The sequence below is a fragment of the Triticum urartu genome, chromosome 4A (assembly GCF_056163025.1).
Source record: "Triticum urartu cultivar PI428250 chromosome 4A, HENAU_Tu73, whole genome shotgun sequence".
NCBI lineage: Eukaryota > Viridiplantae > Streptophyta > Magnoliopsida > Poales > Poaceae > Triticum > Triticum urartu.
Genome location: NC_141876.1, coordinates 530751540 through 530756832, shown reverse-complemented (window position 1 = coordinate 530756832; position 5293 = coordinate 530751540). Strand labels below are relative to the sequence as shown.

The 5293-nt window shown below is 42.0% G+C and overlaps 1 pseudogene; it reads left to right on the top strand.

Moving 5' to 3' along the window:
- The first annotated feature begins 1616 nt into the window (after window positions 1-1616).
- Window positions 1617-1788, top strand: LOC125555201 (U1 spliceosomal RNA; annotated as a pseudogene).
- The last annotated feature ends 3505 nt before the right edge of the window (window positions 1789-5293 follow it).

Sequence of the window (5293 nt, the reverse complement as noted above, 5' to 3'; positions counted from 1 at the left end):
TCCACCATAATCATGGTATCATTTACATACTAAAGATGCATGGCACCACCCCCAGGGATCAGGTGCCCAACCACGCCAGTGAGGTGGCCAACCACCCTAGCTTTTGTCCAGTATGATTTCCAGGGCGTCGACTATGAGGTTGAATAAGATAGGGGAAATAGGGTCACCTTTCCTCACACCCTGGACGACCTAAAGAAGGGCCCCACCTTCCCATTTATATTAATCATCGTCTTGTTACTCCGAACAAACTGCATGATGCAAGAGCGCCACCGAGCGTCGAACCCCCTATGCTCAAGCACCAATCGCAAAAATGACCAGTTGAGGCGGTCATATGACTTTTTAAAAATCAACCTGGAGGAAAAACACAGTTATGACGGTGTGGCAGATGAGGGTGCCATGGGAGGCGAGCTCATGGACGAGGGGATCAAGCGCGAGGGTTCTCGCTCATCACTGCGTGTGTGTGAGGCGACGCTGAAGGGATCGGGAGGAGAATGGAAGGGATTAGCTGGCTAGGGTTGGGGATAAGGAGGGGTTCGGCTGGGCCTAACAGGCTGCGGGGGTTAGGCTGGCCTCTGCAGAAAAATGGCAGATTTTGTTTTTCTCTATGTTTTTTCTTGTCCGATTTTTTCTAGTTTTTATTTCCATTTTTATTTTTATTTTATTTTTCTTCTTTCCTTTCCTTTTTCTTTTTCATTTTTTTTGAAATATGGGAACAATTTTTGAAATTGAGAACACTTTCTCAAAATCATGAACATTTTTTGTATTCAGTATATTTTTCAAATTCATGAACAACTTTGAAAACCGTCAACATTTTTAAAATTTGTGAATATTTATATAAAATACAGGAACAAGTTTTGAAATTCACATCATTTTTAATTTCACACATATTTTTTGAAATCTGGGTATATTTTTTTGAAATTGTGACAATTTTTTAAATCCAGAACATTTTTTCAAATTCATGAACAAATTTTGAAATCCTAGTTCAGTTTCCAAATTTACGAACATTTTCTGTAATACGGGAACATTTTCAAATATGTGAACAATTTTCTGAAATTCAAAAGTATATTTCAAATGTGCAAAAGCTTTTTAAAATCCTGGAAATGTTTGTCAAATTCCTAAAAAAAAAATCCAAGAACATTTTTTCAAATTTGAGAATATGTTTTGAAATTTGAAACATTTTATCAAATTCTCAAACATTTTATGAAATCAAAGAATAGTTTTCAAATTCATGAGCATTTTTAAAATCCCGAACTTGTTTAAAAAACAAAAAACAAAAAAGAAGAAAAATAGGGGATACCCTCCCAGCATATGGGTCAGCCCAAAGCTTGCGCGAGGCATGGGGGCTGCACGTTTCCTCTCTATTCCCCGCTCAGGTCGAGGAATAGGATGTTCCTAGGGGTCTGTTTTGTGTACTTGTGTTAATGGGCTATATGTACAATTGGTCTCTTGGATACCTCGGCCTTTCTGACGCAGATGGGTTAGAAAATACTGGTTAGCCAACGTGTGTGACCAGTTTGAAACTAGTGATTGCGTCTAGTTTAGACCCATGTGGAAACACTCTGAAGATCTAATCAGGGAAGGCATCTATATAAGTGGAGGGTCGGCAACTTTGAAACCTACTTACCTGGACGGTGTCTATGAGTGATCAATAAGGCTCATGGTCTAGATCAATGGCTCACATTGCACTTTGTGAGTGCGTTGATCTATGTTAATCTACCATCTTCTTTTTGTGGGAAAGTGAACGTTGTAGTTCGTGATAGAGGGGCTATGTGTTCGCGCAGCCCCTACCAAGTTTTCAAAGTAATTTTGTGTTGAATTTGAATCCAAGGTTTATGTATTCCTTTTACTAACTTTCATGCTTTGGTAAACTTGTTGGCTTTTTGAACAATTAATAAATATGTGTAGTCGATCAAATCGACAACACACCAACCATATGCAAGTTGATGAAGAGTTTATTTTACACTTCAAACCTTTTTCATTCATTCATGAGAATCCTGGCATCGTTTACAAGCATGGAGATTACAGAGTTCAGGGGCATCTTCTAACCAAACATTGGGAGGATCAAATGTAGCTAATCTAGCTACTTCATATGGGCGATACGAGTAATTTGCCGAGAAAACCAACATTTGATGAAAACCGGTGAAAACCACGAGAAAAAGATGATGCTACATGAGTAATACAAGTAATTTGCGGAGAAACAAGAGTAGACTCCTAAGCCAAGTGGTCCAAGTAGTGAGAGCACACCTCAAAAACTGACAAGCGTTTATGTGATGGTTGTAGCCAGGTGTGCAGCTTACGGGCGGGGCGCCGCGCAAGACCACACGACTGTTAAGAAATAAAATATGTGATCAATTATATGGGAGGGATGCCTCCCAGGAGGTGTCTGTTAGGGAAGGGGTGTCTCCCCAACACACCCCTTCAGACTGTATATAAGTGGGTCTCCCACATTGCAACAGATGAAGAGAATCATTTGTGTCTTCCCTTTGTCTCTTTTACTTTGGTAGTACAATACGTTATCAGCAGATAGACTCTATCGACCAGACACGAGCCTTTGGTCGCCGTCGGCAGCATGCTACAATGGAACGCGCAGCGACTACGCTACAGAAACAGAACAAGGCGGCGCTAGTCATCTACGGCCAAGAGGAGCATGCATAGGCATACATGCATCCGTTGGAGAAATCGATCAGGAGAAGGCGATCTTGATCGGCAACTGCCGAGTTCACGACGAGATCGCGTACAAAAGGGAATTAATCAACCAAACGGTTTCTAATCCGTGGCGTGATTCCATTTTTGTCTTCTTGTGATGAATTCATTGATTTCTCTTGTATGTTCCGAGGATCGATATCTGGCGTGGTGGCACTCGGCCACGGCTCCTTACGGAGGGGTGCCGGCACACTGCGGAGGCGCAAGGCGAGACGGCGACTCCCCATCGACCAGGCGAATCTCGTCGCGCACTTCCGCGCGAGACGCGACGTCGCCGGTTGTCGACGGTGGCGCTAAATAGCAACCACGATATCCAGGAGCGATCGGCTGCAGACGCCAAACTTCTCTCTAAGAAAGATCAGAGGAATTGATCCTGATGGATTAATAGATGTCTCATTCGACTGTTCTCGTTTTGATTAAATAAATATGCTAACCAATTCTGTTGTGGCTTCAATGCATTGGGAACAAGACCAACGGACGAACGGAAGTTAACAACTACGGCCACTATGTCGCTCAACCGGCTGTGACCTCGTCGAGGATGCATGAACAGCCATGGCGTAGTTCTTCTTCGACGACGCAGTGGTACTCTGGTAAGTCCGACCGACTACGACCCCAAATCGGTGTTGCGGCAGACGACGACACCCTCCATGGCAGCCGGCTTGCTGTGTAGCAACGCGGTGGCGTCTTCATGGCCGGCGTCGCACTCGCGGCGACCGCGAATCCTGGCGCGGAGGCAGTTTCTGATGCGCAAGCAACCCTCATTTGTGGCTCGGCCTCGATCCCGTGGCAGCCAGTTCGCCGTGAGATAAAGCGCTCCGGCGCGCCTGAACCATACCGACGGTGGGCGGTTATTTTTCCCCATGGAATTGGTAACCGCACGGGAAGACGGAGAAGCCTATCTCCTTGGCTATTTTACAATTAGCCCTCGGATTATTCTATAATCCTGTATAAGTCCTTGCAGTTTCGGGTTCTGCCCTCGAGCTTATAAGACCATGAAGGTTTGCCCTCAGTCTTATTGAAAATTGCAAACGAGCTGTCATGACAGTTGGACTTAAAATCTTAACAGTTTAGCCCGAAGGCTTACTGTTTTTCAGCAATTTAACTATAAGGTTATTGTTATTTGCGTTTTATGCCCTAGGCTTCAGAGCAAATATACAGACCATTGGGTCTTACTGAATTGCATAATAATTGATTATGCATGATGTGAAATGACTGTTTGAGGCCTCCCAAGTCCTCATATATGTTGCACAAGTATGTTTATACTTCTGCATTTATTTGTATTACATGCATAAGTAATACGGTTGCCCAACAATATGTTGATTTCATTATTCGCATAGAATATGGAATTTGCTTGCAAATTTGGGAAACATAAAGTAGAGTGAAGTGTATGAAATTGCCTGACTATGTCAAATTTACATTTGTCATAAAGAATCGACAAATGGTACCTACTACTTAATTGCAGATTATCCAATGTTATTGTGAGGTCTATATTATGTCTTTCTGACATAGTGACTACCTTCAATTTTGCACACAACTTATGGGTTGCATTATGGAACGAATCAATTCTGTTCACAACTGTGAGGTCTACACCACCATGTGGTGATTACCTTCAATGTGTTTTTAATTAATACAAAATTGTGAGAAGCTCCATAAGAGTGAGGTCTACACTACTTAGTAGTGATTATCTCCATGTGTTCAAAGCAAAAATGAAGGCACAAAACTTATGACATAGCCATTATGGGGCCTACACTGTCGGTGCCTACTTTCATGATATTTTCCCAAATACTTGTCAATTTCATAGCATTTGTTATTGGTTGTGACTATAGTGTCACATACTCCATCAGGAGATGAATCCAAGGCATTGGTGACTATGCTGCATATTATGCTATGAAGAGAATTATGCAAAACACTTGCATATTTTGGTGATTAACTTCCATGCATACACACCTTATGAGACGCCATCATAGCTATGAATTAAGTTTATGCACAACTGAGAGGTTTATGCCATTTTTTATGGTGATTACCTTCATGTGTTATAGATAATGTAAGGTTGTGAAGGCTATGATCAATGGGAACTGTCCATAAGAGTAAGGCACCACTAGGTGGTCGACTACCTCTATGTGTTTTAAGGAAATTAAAGGTTTGTCCCTTTTGAGGTGACTAACTTTACTTGGAAGATCCACACCACATTGTGGTGTACTTCTGGGAGGTTTGCCCTATGGGTCACTAAGAATCACCATCAGCATGACTATGCTTAGCCATAGCATTTTCATCCTATTTAATTCACAGAAGGTAAATTAATGCATGAGAATTTCATGCAACATATGGCTGACCTTTTTGGAAAGGAAATGCGATGAGATGACATTTGGTGGGAGTAACTATTTAAGATGGGTCATGGACATTAAAGATTTTGTCGACCTGGAGCCTTGTTTTCAAAGAAACTCCACCTGGAGAAAATGTCATGGCTATCTAAGAATATGCATATTTGCATTTATGTGCCATCGCAATGGCTCAGTTCTCAAACTGAGTATGTAATGGATGATGAATATCCATTTTCCCTTTGAGCCTTCATTGAGGCGAGATATATTGT